Here is a 15,805-nt window from a genome sequence, read left to right on the forward strand (position 1 = left end):
ATCTCTCTCTTTGTCTCTCTCTCCCTTTCTCACTCTTTCTGTCTCTCTCTCTCTCTCTTTCTTTCTCTCTCTCTCACACACATACATTCTATCTCTCTCTTTCTCTCTCTCCCTTTCTCTCTCTCTCTCTCTCTCTCTCTCTCTCTCTCTCTCTCTCTCTCTCTTCTCAAGACGACTACTTATTTGTCTCGACAGTGGGTTACCATCGAGGACAGGTTTGATTATATTCCCTCGGGTGTATCTCTAAACAAATACTGTTTGTAACTACTCACTACTAAAAAGTTGTGAATTAACCTCTTCGTTGCTGAAACGTTTCCATATTATTATGTACAGACCAGATTTAATGTCTTTTCAACAGAGCTATAAACAGGAGCAATAAAATCTTTCCCTTTTTTGTGAGTGAGCAACTGCACAAGCCGTAATTCAATTTCCTTTAACCCCCCCTCAATATAATAAACCAGTGGAACAAAGTGCTAGTGAACCAGTTCTGTCAAAACTCAGCGGGTACATTCGACGACAAGGTGAACTCTCTCATTCAAATTTTGCTGGTCCTAGCATACCCAGTCGTTTTTCTTTTTCTCCTAGCTTTAGTTGCGTGATCCCTGAGATGTAATGGAAATGGCAACAAGGACGGAAATGACCGACAGCTCATAAGAAATGGCACCCCCAGACCCCTGGGAATACAATGATGGAAAGTTGTATCTACTCCCTACTCGATAGACATACACCAGATAAGGCGCTTTTGGTGTATAGGTGCTCACCGCTGGAGATCAGTTTTATAAGTCGGAAAAGCGCGCCTACAATAAGAAACTAGCAAAATAGTTTTAGTGCGAATGAAACCTTTTTTAGTTGAAAGATACTGAAGGAAAAGATTTCATTGGTGTCTGTGGTATATATTATAGTGCGGTTTATAATACGTGGCGCAAACTATTCTCAAATATCTCTTTAACAAGTGAATCACTGTTACTCATACTTTGCACAGTAGTTTGTATCAATTTGTTTGAACTAAATCGTATTATTTTCTACAACAATGTTATAATGGAGAAAATGGAAATGTTCACAGCACTTCCAGATTCTCACACACATTTTGCTTATTATGAATAATGTTCTACGTCATAACTGACCAATGGCACTTTTTATTTGCAAAAACTGTTACAAAAAATTTATTTTGTAGTGAACAGTTTTTATTTTTTTGGAACAAAAAGTTCTCAAAACACGAATTCAATAACTTTAATGTCGCGATTAGAAAAATAATGACGGACGCGCTTTTAAAAGCAATATTGTCTCGGCTGTAAACTCTTTAAAATCTGTAGAAACCACTGACTTGGATTTTTATTTAGTATTTGTTAAGAAAGGTATAGAGTGCAGCTAACAAGTGTTTATAAAAATATTGATATGTTAATAATATAGATCTAAATTGACACAAGTCATTGTGCCAAAGCTGGAGTGTTTATGTCCCTAAGTTTAGTAATTATTTGACAATAAATTGAGCCACACATTTTTGACCGCACTATAGTTCTTAATGTTCCTCGCTTTGCGTGCAAAAGACTTGAGTAGAGTTTCTAACGGGGGAGTATATTCTGTCTAGTAAAAAAGATGGAATTAAAGAATGGAAAACACTCCAGAGATATAAGGGTAGTAGTTTACTCTAATAAGAACGTTAATTAGGCCGACCTGTGGCACAGTCCAGAAAAGTAGATAGAAAATGACAGCTAATATCACTATAAACTGAGTACCGACCAATTCGAGACACTCAACATTTAAGACACTCATCAAAACTTAATCACACTAGCTGAGGAAGAGTCAAAGCCTGGGTCGCGTTGTGCCGTCCATGGTTTAGTTACGCTCATTGCTTTGCGTGTAAAAAAAACCCCCCAAAAAACTCTAGCTCGGTTTCTGAGTAGGGCAAGATTAATTATTGGCAATATCAACTAAGCTGTTTTAAGCTCCTTCGATACAAAATAGACTGTGTAGGAGGCATGGTGCCAATTCTGTCTATGTGGGTTACCGTGTTCGAAGACAAATTGTATCTATCGTCTGTGCGTGGGAATTGAGCACAAGTGGAAGACAAAGAGGCAAGACCTCACATAAGTCAGTACAGCAATATAGCAGCCGTCACGATCAAAGGCGAAGCGTCTACATAATCAAAAAAGCATTGCTTCTCTTCCTTAGTTTGGGAGCATCATGATAGCCAAATAGCCCACAGACTATGATAGAAGATGGCCGTATAGATTTAAGTAGTAATAAGCAGTCAAGAAATTTACCGATAAGCAGCGTGCACAATACTCGAAACTGTTTCATTTCAACACTTTCGGGACACTCTCATAGGCAATCATAAACACTTCAAACAATTCAACTGGAAGAGTCTACCTCAAGAGGATGAATTGAAATGGGGGGTGGGGGTGGGGAGGGGGGGGAGGAGGATTAACTCCCAATAATCTCATGACTGCAAATGCTTGGGGTTTTTTTCCTTGAAATTTTACCTTGAAAAATCACGATATGGCATGGTTATATCGACTCCTGGCCCCGGAAAGGCTAGGTAAAGACAGTCAAATTTGAAACCAAATCTTTAATACATTTGTATTATTTGCATCTCTGTTTCTTTGACTTCTCTTTGTTTATTTACATCTTGGTTGCATTTACGTTTTAAACAATCTTCAGACCATTCTTCCCACTGCATGTTTAAATGTTATAATTATGTTTTGCCCTGAGTGGGAAAAAATATTAGTGAGATATTTTCTCGATTATTTAGGGGTGTCAACATACAACAAAAGTTAAGGATTTTGTTTTCATTTACAATTCAGTGATGCCACCTCGATAAGACGGGGTGTTTTTTTTCAATTATGTTTCCATTGTGGGAAGGCTGTTCGTGTGTGGTCTCATCTGTATCTGCTTCTTTGTCTCACTTTGATTATCCTATCAAACAAGTCAGCCTTCGCCCATGCCAATGATCAAAGGAACAGGAACAACAGCAGTTGAAGCAGTTACAAATTCGAGGTCGTCTTCTACCGTAACGTCTTCCTCAACACAGACACACACGTTCTTTATCTACCATTACATGTTATTGCAAATTAATCTTGCTCCGTCCTATTACTAAACAATAGCTAGCATGTCGACTAACATTTTCTTAATAATTCGAACCATAAAAATGCCAAAACTTCAAAGAACACGGAACTGTCTTCGAATAATGCCTCATCAGTGTGAATTAAGATGGATAATACCAGCAGTATCGCAACCTTTTGTTGTCGCATCTGAACAGGTATCGTCGTAATTTCAGTGGCTTTAGCCTTCCTCCAACATCAAAGACCAGAGATTATTCTAAAGAAATGTGACTGTCCAAAAGGTACTCAGCTGTGGCGAATAGCATTTTATCAGTGTGAGTAGGAAACGCCGTGAGTCAAACAGACCACCGACGCCCTGCCATTAGCATTACTCTTTTTTTGTTTTTAGTGACCGATTTGTCTTTCGAGTATATGATCTTCTCAATAGAAACAGATCTTTTCGTAGGAGGATCCCATCCTAACCTGTGATCAACACGTCTGGAGAAAAAACGTAATTTAATCTTTTAAAAGACACCCAGGGAAATGCTACTAGCAGCTGCGATGTAGCGGTAAGGTGCTTTGACGTCGCACACAGAAGACTTGAGTTCGATACTTTCGTAAACATGTCTTTTGTACATCGAGTATCTCCGTCTGTCTGCAGGGACGATGTATCCCTTTTTATTTGAAATGCCCCTGATATAAAGGATCGAAGAACTCCCCCCTCCCCCCTTTAAAAAAAATTTAATGATCTGAATTTTATCAATGAGGACATATAACATTGACTATTGCAACTACACAATAATATCTTCTCGCAGGCTGACGCACCTCCATTACCTAAGAATAACAAATTTCTGTTTGACAGTTGTAGCCGTTTTGAATTACTAAGACCATGCTGCCAGAAACCTATTAATGTTCTATATACCCTATCAAGATATTCAAAGAACTGCATTCGAAACAGCTTGACTGGTTATGAAAACTAAATTTTTAAACTTAAAATTCCTCAAATATATTAGTTACATTGCAGAAGGGACGTCATATTTCTACGGCAGCGCTAACTGTTGAGGGATCAGAAAAGAGAGATGAATAAAAACACGCACGGGAAAACTTCCAAATGGTTTTACTAAATGTATCAGTTTTGTTTTTGTTTTTTTGTGTGTTTTTTTTGGGGGGGGGCCTTCTCAACAAAATTGAGATCATTTCAAAGGCGGGTGTCGACCCTGTCGTTTGTTTAAAAGTACTTTATCTTTCTTCATTATACTAACCAAATGCCCGTTTTCTTTGGACTTTTTCAATAGGTCTGGCAGTATAAATCTGCGGTAAAAAGTGGTTCAATTTGGGTTTTTTTAAAAACAGGTGGAACATATTTCTTCGAAACTTTCGTCATAATAATTATTATATTGCTTGCTCCAAAAAATCTATTCCATCTTTTTGGACAAACGGCATCCGCCATTTTTCCTAAAATTAAAATTAAAAAGAAGTAAAAGACCTATGCTTGTGATTTCTAACAAAAAAAGATGCAAAAGGGCACTTATTGTACCATCATCGATTAAACACCTATCATCTTAATCATCTTAAAGTATCCAAATGACCTTTATAGCCTGCATCTTCAGAACGTCATTGGGTTACTATCAGAATACTGATTATGTTTCAAACGGAACAACACTATTAATTATTACAAATCAATATTGTTACTCCAGCAGACCCTACAACACTCAGAAACATTATCGGCTTCCCGTGAAGTATACAGTGTAATCTGTTCATTACGCGTGCTCAAACATTAACACAAACAAGCTGACAAGATATTTTGCTTTCTACTGCTTTCCCATCTGGGAAAAGGCAGGAACATTCGTTTAAGTGCCTTTACCAAGGACACAACATCGGGGCCCTGACTGGATTCGAAGCCACGACCTCACGGTTGAGAGTCGGAGTGCCTAACTGTTGCCACAAGCAACTTCGATAATTCCGTTCGTAATTATCGTGTTGATGTCTCGGGTTCGACCTGTCGCTCTCTTACATGTTTCCAAGTACAAACAGCAAAATTAATTAGCTCACAATAATTGTTTTACGGCTGAACGTATGAAGTCCCAAGCCTCTAAAAGTAACTATATTATTAATATGTTACACCTTTGCCCACCACACAGGTGGGATATAAGAGATAACTTGGGTCATTATACTTTGAAAGTATCAAGTTCTTGAATGTGGTTAGGTCCACAATGACACAATTTATATCACTACGGAGGCAGGCTTCCAACCGTGCCTGTCTGGGCCAACCAGAGCTCAGAGAGATACAACATCCCAGCAGAATGACCAAGATTTGATAAAAATGCTCCTCACTTGAGAATCGAACTCGAGTCTGCTACGTGCGACAGCAAAGCGCCTAACTGCTACACTACCGACGTCAGTCCTCCGAGCCTTGTATTCAGAAGGAGGGGTTAAGTTGCCTATGATGAAGTTCTGACCTGATGGGGTATACTACGCCGCTAAGGTTCGTCAATTTCAACATTTATTGTCCCTGCTTGTGTCCAGAATAGACTCTTCCTCAGTATGTTGAATCTGAACGACTGTCTACCCCCTTCCTCCCAAACTCTACCCATACATTATCCCTCCTCACAAAAAGCCCTCAAACATCTTATCCATACGGTAAACAATTTTAGAAATATTTTTTTTCCCTTCGTAATACTTCGAGATTAACCATTTCTGTTGTACTACCCTCCCCCCCCCCCCCACACACACAATGAATCTAGATAAAAGCCCCCACCCCACCCCCACAAGCCCCTTTCCTAACCCACCTTTTTATGTTGGAGTTCTCTCATCTTAGCAGAACTGTTTTGTCGCGAGTAATTAACTTCCAGAGGAGTACTTTCGTTTGATAGATTTGACTCCTTGTTCCACGAGCATCGATTCTTACAAAAAGCGCTTATGTTTCAAAGACCATCATTAGCCACAGGAAGAAATCAACGACGACATCTTTTTTTTATTCTAGGAGGAAAAAAATCACAAAGATTTCCCGTGGTTTGTGAACATGTGACCCACAAATATTGATTCGGAATATCATAACAATTAATACTATACTACTAACTGACGACATTAACTAAAAATAATAAATAGTACCAGCGCCTGATGTGTAGCGGTTAAATTCTTCGCCACAGCAAGCCGTAGGCTCGAGTATGACTCCTCTGTTGATAGAACCTTTAGCAAGTAATCTCGGTTTTTATGCAGGGAAATATTTCCCTCTCAGCCCGGGTTGGCCCTGACAGGCAGGGTCGAAAGCCTCCTCATAATTGATCTAAATGTTATTTATTTATTTATTTATTTATTTGTTTCAGTATTATTTATCGATAGGGGAGGGGTCAAATTACCTATATTCAAAAATGAAATAAAAGCATCTATATCCCAGTATCCACGTGTCCAACTTACTAAAAACACTTTCAATGGTTGACATACGGACAACACAGGCTCGTTGATAAAGCTCGTATTTTCTTTTTCGTTCAAGTATTTCTTTATATTTCACGATACTAATTTGTTTCGAACTTTGGACAAAGTCCCAATACCAATCTGAAGTTTACTGAGTGTAGGTTAAATCACAACCACTTGCATCGAAAGCAAACGACGTTAGTTCCAATCTCATGAAGTTGGTTATTTCCTAACTCCGCCTTTCAGCTTAGATGTGTCATTAGCAACATTAGTTGACCATATCAAATTTATGTTAAACGGGTCGCAATGGGTGTTTAACCTATGCACTGCGAAAAACGGGGTCAGAAACTTAAAGCAATGTCAATGCCGGGCCGGCGACCCACAGGAAACTGTCTGTTACCTACCTGCTCAGTGCACAAGGTACAATGATGGAAGAAACATTAGCCCACCCTTAAGCAGAGGGAACAAACGTTCATCGGAAGCCTGGGTGACTTACTTAACGTGAACAGCAGCCTTCGCACAGTAAGAGATTGGAAAGTTCTTTTTTTCGGTAAGTGTTTTACGGCGCACGCAACTGCGGAAGGTCATAGGAACGCGCGGGACACAGCAAACATTTTCAGTTGGTACGAAATTTTGATTTTGCCGGGGTGGCGGCCGAAGTCTACTCTCATCGATTTTAAACAAACATGGGATCTTTTACGTGTACAACTTGCGCACGGGACTTCCGAGATTTTTCGCCCTTGTCCGAGATGGCTAGGTGTAGATCTTTCCTACCAGAAGATCAGGGGTGTTGCTGAAAGACATCAGTAAGAAGGGGCCAAAGAGTAACATTAGAAAGGCTGCAGAAAGAGTCAGGAGCCCAGAGGAGGGGGCAAAGGGGGGGGGGGCAGAAAGTGGAGACGAAAGCAGAAGACAGAACATTGCAAGAGAGTAGAAAAGGAGGTGAAAAGAGACAATTTTTGAGAAGAAAAATGTTTCCCTCTCAACCAGGATTCGAACCCGGGACCGTTGAATGAGAGGCGAACACCTTAACCCCTAGTCCACGAGGGCCCCCTAGGAATGTTCATTTAAAGAAGAGGAAGAAAAAAAAGAAGAAGAAGAAGAAGAAGAAGAAGAAGAAGAAGAAAAAGAAGAAGAAGAAGAAGAAGAAGAAAAAGAAGAAGAAGAAGAAGAAGAAGAAGAAAAAGAAGAAAAAAGAAAAAGAAGAAAAGTTTAGCACCACTTTGTATAGAAGGGATGCAAAAGAGATAATGTTATCAAAATGAAGCCTCGGAATTGTAAATGACTTCCTATAGTTACCAATAAATAAGAATTGACGGAAACGGAAAAAAGATCAAAAATAGCTTTTGGACAGCGCAACATCGAATGCTCTTCCATAAGTAGAACTTCTACCATTTTTTCGCTTGCTTATATTTCTAGTTATCTCTTTATATACGAAACGGACACATCTGTCCGAACCGTCATGCGCAGACCAGAATAAAAAATAATTACTCTACCTTAGAATACCTGGCTTTTGAAATTTACGATAAAGAAAACAGTTAGAAACTTATTATGTATGAACAACAAAGTTCTGTTCCAAAACAGCAAGTCTTCAAACAATGTCGAAAGACTAGAAGGCCCGTCGTAAGTGGGTTAAACCCGGTCCGGACACATAATAATCAGTCCGACCAATAGTTACAGACAAAAGGGAAACGTTACAGAACATTTGGAATCATCATAGTACACAAATCAGAAACAAGAGTTTGCATATTTAATTGCAGAACCGTTTGTTGTTGTTGCCTGCCTTTTAAGTTTTAGAAAAAGAAAACAGAATTGAAAAATCAATATGAATTACGAGATTGTAATGCTCAAACACGTGTCCTTATGCCAAGTCCAACGAGCGGAACAGGGATCCACTGTGAGTTAAAGTGACCACGGATGGGGCTCTCTGAATATTTTTTAAAAAAGATATCTACTATTTTGGAAGGTTAAGTTTCTGTTTGTTTATATATTCCTATAGCTTTCAGTTTATTAATTAATGAAGATTTATTGTGTTGCTGATAATATTAATTCATAATGCGTTTATCAATATAGACATAAAAGAAAATCACGCCCTGGAGTTTCTTTGGGTTTTATTATATTTTCTTAAATGGGGAGGAGGTTGGGGGGGGGGGGTATTTATCAAAAGTTCTATGATCTTTTCTCACATTGGTGTACAGGCTTGTATAAATGTTTAAAATTTTGATTAAAAAGTGGAGTTTAAAAAAAAATTATTTGTGTTTTTTACTCCGTCGATTTTTACATAGTTCTCGTTTCCCCACATCACGGGAGAAGAATGTTTTATAAAGTTTATAAAACTTACCCACAATATGTATCTTAATATATACCTAATGGGGGAATCATTCACTGTTACTGTTTCTTTTAGGTGTCAATGTTTTTTAAAGTTCTAAAAGCATTTCCCACACCGCGGAGCCGACTGATATAAACTTTACAAATTCCACTTACTGTTTTCTTATAGTGTCGAGTATTCTTTACAAATTTGGCGTCGCGAGAGGGGGTTGGTTCTGTTTTTCTCCCAAAGTCCGTTCGTCCTCTTGTCGTCTGCTCCTTGTGCCGTCTGCTCCAAAGACTCACTCGTGCTCGTGCTCAATGAGTGGCAACTTTCACGACTCGACACAGACCAAGGGAGAGAACCACTCTAGTTTCACACAAACTCGTACTGACGCCGCTTGTAACCGTGGCTCATATACCGCACGCATCACACCGCATCACACGCCACCGCACCGCACCGCACCGCACCGCACCGCGCATTCTCGCACGCGAGCACTCAAGCGATACGATGTGGGGGAGGAGGCGAACCTCTCCAGTCGAGTGGGTGGACGGAAAGGAAGAAAGAAAGACACGTAGGTGTTATTGAGCAGACTACTATTCAACATTTTGAGTCCTCATAATCGACCCAAGAGGGAAAAAACAAGAGAGAGAGAGAGAGAGGAGAGAGAGAGGAGAGAGAGAGAGGAGAGAGAGAGGAGAGAGAGAGGAGAGAGAGAGGAGAGAGAGAGGAGAGAGAGAGGAGAGAGAGGAGAGAGAGGAGAGAGAGAGGAGAGAGAGGAGAGAGAGAGAGAGAGAGAGAGAAAGAGAGAGAGAGAGAGAGACAGACTCATAATTGGTTTGTGATAGTTCTCGGAGCTTGCAAGGTCTACCAATCACAATCAACTAATTTTGTTGTTGTTTTTCTGGGGGGAGGGGGGGTTGGGGGGTGAGTTGTTGTTGCTTTTTTGTTTGTTTATTTGTTGCTTTTCGTTTTAATACAGGTTTTACGGCGCTCACAACTGCATAAGGTCATATGAGCGTCAGGAGATTAGAGGTGTTTCAAGAGAGCAACAAACAAAAAAGAAGGGGAGATAAGGACGATAGATGTTTGATAGGAAAGAAGGAGCAAACCACACCAGAGCACCCGCCAACCTCCCACTGTTTGTTTGCTGTTGTTGTTTTTGTTGGTTTTGTTGTTGTTGTTTTTTGGTTTTGTTTAGGGTTTTTTTTGGGGGGAAGGGGGTGGTTGAAGGAGAAGCGCTGGTGCAATTAAGTCCGCTCATCTGGTACGACTTTGCACTCCTATGTGATTAACCATGGTTCGAATCTCTTAAGGGGCATACTTGAACTGTTTTTTCTTCTGTTTTTCTTTTTACATTTCAGGGCCTGCTTGGCTTAGCCCGACCAGAAGAGCGCGGTACATTTGGAGGTCCCGCCTCTTAATTAACTTTACAATGCTGTAAAAGGCGTTCAATCAATCCATGAAGGTGTCATTTATTTATCATGGAGACATGCTTGTTTCTGTCGGTCCGGTTCTCCCCAAATCAGACTGAAAGGAAATCTTGAACCAATAATCGGATCCCACAAAGAAGGGAACCTCTACCTGCAGAGAATTAGGTCAGACTCGTATACTTCTGACTACTGAGCCGAGACAACCGACGTGTACATGTCTTTGTAATCGTTTTACGCACCCTCAGACATAACTCAAGTCACATAGGATATATGTGTCAAGACACTGCAGAAAAAGGTGCTTGTGAAGTTTTGGGAATTATTTAAAGTTATTGGTACCATCCTAAAGTTTAGTTATTTGCTTTTGCTTTTTATTATAAAAAGTACCTATCTGTCTGAAATAGCAGTCAAGATATTAGCGCCTGACGTCAGTGATAGCATCATCGAGGAAATTGCCGTTTAAGTGTTGTGACTTCCAAAGCTTAGGTGTCCTTGGAAGCGGCAAGTGTATATACTTTTAGTCTACATAGTTCAGTAAAATCCTCACGGCATTGATTTTGAATGGGCGTGAAAGGTTCTGGTCTAAAAGAATATTCTATGAAATTGACTAGCAGGCGACAAATGTGTTCTCCAATTTCATTTTAATGACAAACGCCTTATTTCATGTCACTGTGTCGTGGCTCATTTAGGCGTCAAGGCCTACCCTGATTGGTTAGGATACAGTACCCAAGCAGATAATTGTAACCGATACGATTGGTCAACCTTCCTGAAGTAAGAATTAAAATTAATTCCTTTGCGTACATGGACTCGGATCCTGACCATCACACCACGATATCAGTGGTCTTCCTTTGTAAATCACTCATTAACTCACTCACTCACTTGGCTTGGCTGCTTGTTCCTCCCACCCTTGGTTTGGTGGGGGGGGGGGGGGGGGGGAGACGCAGAAAATGTTACGAATTTTTTTCATGTCCATCTGAAAATGAAAAGGTTTAACGTCCCTGTCTTTCAGGAGGCGACATATCCTTCTGTTTGTCTATCCGTCCTGGGGTGCTCTTCCGAAACAATCAGTTCATTATTTGTTGTCAGCCCCGTTTTTTCTTCGTCTTCCTCTTTTTCGACAACTTTCAATGCCGCAAATACATTTTATCAAATAACAAGCCCGGGATAAATTTTGGTAAAGGAACACTTAAGTCTTCCATTTGGAAATTATTTGACCTATTTTGTACACCCAGGGTCTCCACTCTCCGTGGAGAAAACGTGGAGTTAATCGTGACTCCAAGCGCAAAAGACGAGTATAACCTATTTCAGGAAAGGAGCTTAGATTTGTGTACATTTTGACCTCTTCAGCCTGTGGTACCCTGATAAATTGGTTAGCGTACAATTTACGTCAAAAGTGGCAATGATCACCAGCTTAGATCAAAGTGAAAGATTTCAGTCGAAAATATCCTCCCCTCATTTGTTAATAGCTATTTAAGTAAATGTTTAATGAGTCCTGCAGATAACGTGCTTTCATTCCAATCAGACAACGTTAAATAGCAGCGCCCTCAATTTGGCTATGAGTACAATAGACATATCTTAGCGCTAGGTGGCAATTGCCAAAATTTTTGTCAGTTTGTCATTTATTGACATTGTTCTCTACAATTGAGTGGAATTTTGATGAAAATTAAATCAGCCGCTCGTCATAATTATGAAATCGAAGTAATGGACATTTTCTCACCCGTGTGTCAATTTCTTTGGTGTATTGTTTGTTTGTTTGTTTTGTTTTGTTTTGTTTCTGCCCTCAACACATTTTATATTAACGTAAAAACATTCCTGCTTTATTTTTACTGAAAAATGTTGATCAAAGGCACAAACAACTGTATATTTTCAGTTCCCAAGAACACTCACGCTATGGAATTGACAAAACTATGGTGGTCATTTAATCGCTAATTTTACCTTCGACTCCAGGTGACCTTGATTCCTCCAGTTGTTAATAACTCGACTTCTATGCACGACAAATGGGTTTTATTTTCACAAAAAAGCAAGAACAATGAGCAAGCGTTAATGTTATACCTTTAACTCCGTACGCCCAAAAATTACTAGCACCTGATCCCACCGTGTCGTGACACATGTGAATACTTGGGGTTGATAACAAAAAGTTTTGTCAAATCTCTATATTTCGCTACCTTTGAATTGCAAAGTTGTATCTGACTTGTTTGGCCGTTTTGAGATATTGAGACTATAAGGTTAGAAACCAATAAATGCTATATCTGCTCTATCAAAATCTCAAAATTATTCGGAGTCACTATCAATATATAAAATAATTGCGTTAAAAAAAGCTTTACATGATGTGAAACTCAAGCTTTTTAAATGTCAAATTTCTCCAAATTAGGTAGGCTACCAAGCAGATACAATTTTGTAATAGAGGTTAGGCTACCGGAATCGAAATCGTGAGGTTGAGGGTTCGGGGGTTCGAACCGTGGGCCTGACGTTGTGTCTTCGGGAAAGGCACTTTACACTAATTTTCCTCACTTCACCAAGGTGGGAATTGGTACCCGACCATAGAAGGCGAAAGATCGTGTCAGAATGTTAGTGTTTTAGCGCCTACAAACTACTACTACTACTACTACTACTACTACTACTACTACTACTACTACTACTACTAGGGTAGTAAAATATCTGAATACTCTGGGCCAACACCAAAAAGATTTGCCAAATCTCTATATTTGATAATGTGATAAGGTTTTGTAAATTTAAAGGACAACGCCTGCCAGTGCACGATATTTCAAACTGACCTCTGCTTTGCTTCATCAAAGTATGGGCGGATGTCAAACAGTGCTTATCAGATTCACCACGCAAACAAAAGATCTGACTCCTCAAATCATAGTATTTGTCTTCTGATTGACTGCTTTAGCAATCTTATCGAATAGGTACCTTCAAAATGAAACACGTTCGATTTTCTAGAAATACGTGTATATGAAATGTGCCGAAATGGTAGCTTTTGCCCCCCACGAAGAAATGTTAAAATAAAATGGTAATGTGGTAGAGGTTTAACACCCATGTCAATGCTATTAGGCTATTTGAGAGGGGGAATCTCCAAATTTAAAGCCTATCTCCGAACGGACCTAGCCAAATGGGAGATTTGTGAAAGTACTTTTGCCAATGACACAACATCGGACCGAGCTCAGGTTCGAGTTACAGGTTCGGTAGCCTCACAACTACGTTACCGACGTCACCCCCTCCATGACAGAAAATCGGGCAGTCCTCAAAAAGATCAGAATATCAAATGGAGATTTGAGAGACTTTGTGCAATGTTTACTGGTTATAAGATTCCTTAATTTCCTTATAATTGAGTTAATTGACAAGGAATAACGTTTAGATCATTTCCGAGGCAAAGCGATGTACCCTCAACCAGTATCATTATGCCCGAAGTACCTCACAATTCAGCTGCCGAGCTGAATTCGATATCCGCGTGTTGGACAAATTTGTCAGCCAAACATTGCAATATAAAAATATAATACATCGTGTAAATAGCATTGATATTGCGCAAACCCCCGCTCAATACCAAGATATACGCGCTTTACAATCTATACTATTACCCCACCAGACATGAACATGTTCTAACACACTTTCAACTTCTTGAGAAGCATACAGTGAAAGCAGCTAAAATATTACGATATTGGCAAAGTCTTTCGCTGTCTTATGCCGGACCCTTTCACACCTGGATGAAGTAATAAAAAAGTAAACGAGTAAAGTGCCTTTCTCTCAAGGCCACAAGTTTGCTTCGCGCTGAGCCTTGAACCCTCAACTCGGAACCTCACGATTACGAATCCGGTAGCTAACCACTAGGCTACCGATGTCGTGACAGAAGTAAAAGATGAATTCAGGACATGACCTTCCTTTCCAAGCAGAAAGCCATGTTTTCTTCAAACAGCATTTCCCTTTTCTTTGTGTATAATCTTCTGGACAATCCTTCTGGAATTTAGTTAGAGTCTTACGGCACTTGCAACACAAATAGATCATCTAAGTGTCGAAGAAAAGAGGTGTTGCTAGAGAATAACAAACAACGAAAAGGAGGAGGAGAGATAACAACGATAGAAAACATATCTGATAGGAAAGAAGAAGCAAACCACACCAGAGCAACCTACCAACCGCTCACTACCCTACCCTTGTGAAAGCTGTTTTCTCTTCCCCATACGTCCAGCCTCACTCTTACTAGTGTTTTGTTGATGTTGTTGGGTTTTTTTTCTTTTCTTGACTTACTTCTCTTTCTTCTTTGGGGACGTCCACTGATACGGTAATAATCAACTTTGCTTTTCTCTTTTATGAGACACACGAATTTCAATTTTCTTGACTCCGTTGATTGTTCCTCAAAGTCAGTTTTCCTTTACTTCTAAGCTTATCATTTCTAAATTGAGACCCTCTTCAACTTTTACATTAGTTGTCTATTAGTTTGGTGCGTCGTTGTCTGGAATTCATTACTGCAGGTGCATATTCATGAATGTAATCCTCTGCACCCGCTCCTACAAACATTACAAATATATATATATATATCCTCCCTTCCCCAAACATCAGTGGCTTTTGAGGACAGAACCTTCATTCTGTAAACTAACTGTCTACCGTCTCTTGTAAAGTTTACAGATGATAATATGTTTAAAAATGAAATAAGGTCAATAAAATTCCTTTTATTAATCCCGCAGGGAATTTTGGTTAAATGTTGTGGAAAAATATTATTCACACATATCGTCGGTAGATAAAAACATAAAAACATTGATCTATAGATACATACCTACTGAAACATGCAGGTAAGTTAGGGCTAACTCTGAGTATTTCTTCATAGTTGTTCCTGCTTGTTTTCATGTTTAAATATAGCCACAGCTTATTATGTTTGTCTTGGTTGAAAGAAAGGCATATATCGTTTCGTAAGCTTCTCATGACCACTATTATAACAAAAGTGGGGAACAGTGTCTATATCAAGCAACCAAAATTCTGCCCCCTTAAAATAGAACACAAAATATTTAAAAAAATAGCTTGCCTAAATGGAACCAAAGTTTTTGCTGGAACGTCACAATTTTTACCCTACTGCTGCGTCGCAAATACAAATTCTACATTTTTCGTGACATCGTGGTAAAACCAAGCGCTTGTCAAAATAATGAAATCGAAGAAACCAACATTTTTACCCCTGTTGGGCAATTTTGATCATTTTTTGTGGTTGAATACATTTTATGTCATTAAAAAAAACACATTTATGTGTGACTTTTACTGATCAACGTTGATGAGACGCACAAAAAAGGGTAAATGTGTCGTATCCAAGGACATTCAGGCGTTCAAGCGTAGAGAGTAGTCAAACTTCGGCTGCCATTTTCTCGCTAGTTTTAACCCCTGATACTATATAAACCTTCCTTTCATCGAATATATATCGACTTCTACTTAAATTAGATATTTATTTCACGGAAATCAAGACAAACAAACAAGCATTATAGTGATACCACTACTTCCAAATGTTCAACATTTGACGAGCGTCTGATTCCACTGTATCGTGACACATTTTATGCACTTGAAAACACTGGACCCATTAGCAAAACTTGTGTTGGAAGATTACGCTATTCACAAACTGCCGGTAGTAACAATGG

The 15,805-nt window shown here is 39.3% G+C and overlaps 1 protein-coding gene across 4 annotated transcripts in view; it reads right to left on the reverse strand.

The window, feature by feature from the left end:
- The window catches only part of CP2PP (neuropeptide CP2 precursor), a 90,900-nt gene extending 81,729 nt beyond the window's left edge, over positions 1-9,171 (reverse strand). The window contains 1 exon segment of one of the 4 annotated variants that reach the window (NM_001204562.1): positions 8,940-9,142. The gene's annotated coding sequence lies outside the window, so the exon portion shown is untranslated. 4 annotated transcript variants of the gene reach the window in all.
- Positions 9,172-15,805: the final 6,634 nt, after the last annotated feature.

This window comes from Aplysia californica, unplaced genomic scaffold (genome assembly GCF_000002075.1).
Source record: "Aplysia californica isolate F4 #8 unplaced genomic scaffold, AplCal3.0 scaffold00385, whole genome shotgun sequence".
Classification (NCBI taxonomy): domain Eukaryota; kingdom Metazoa; phylum Mollusca; class Gastropoda; order Aplysiida; family Aplysiidae; genus Aplysia; species Aplysia californica.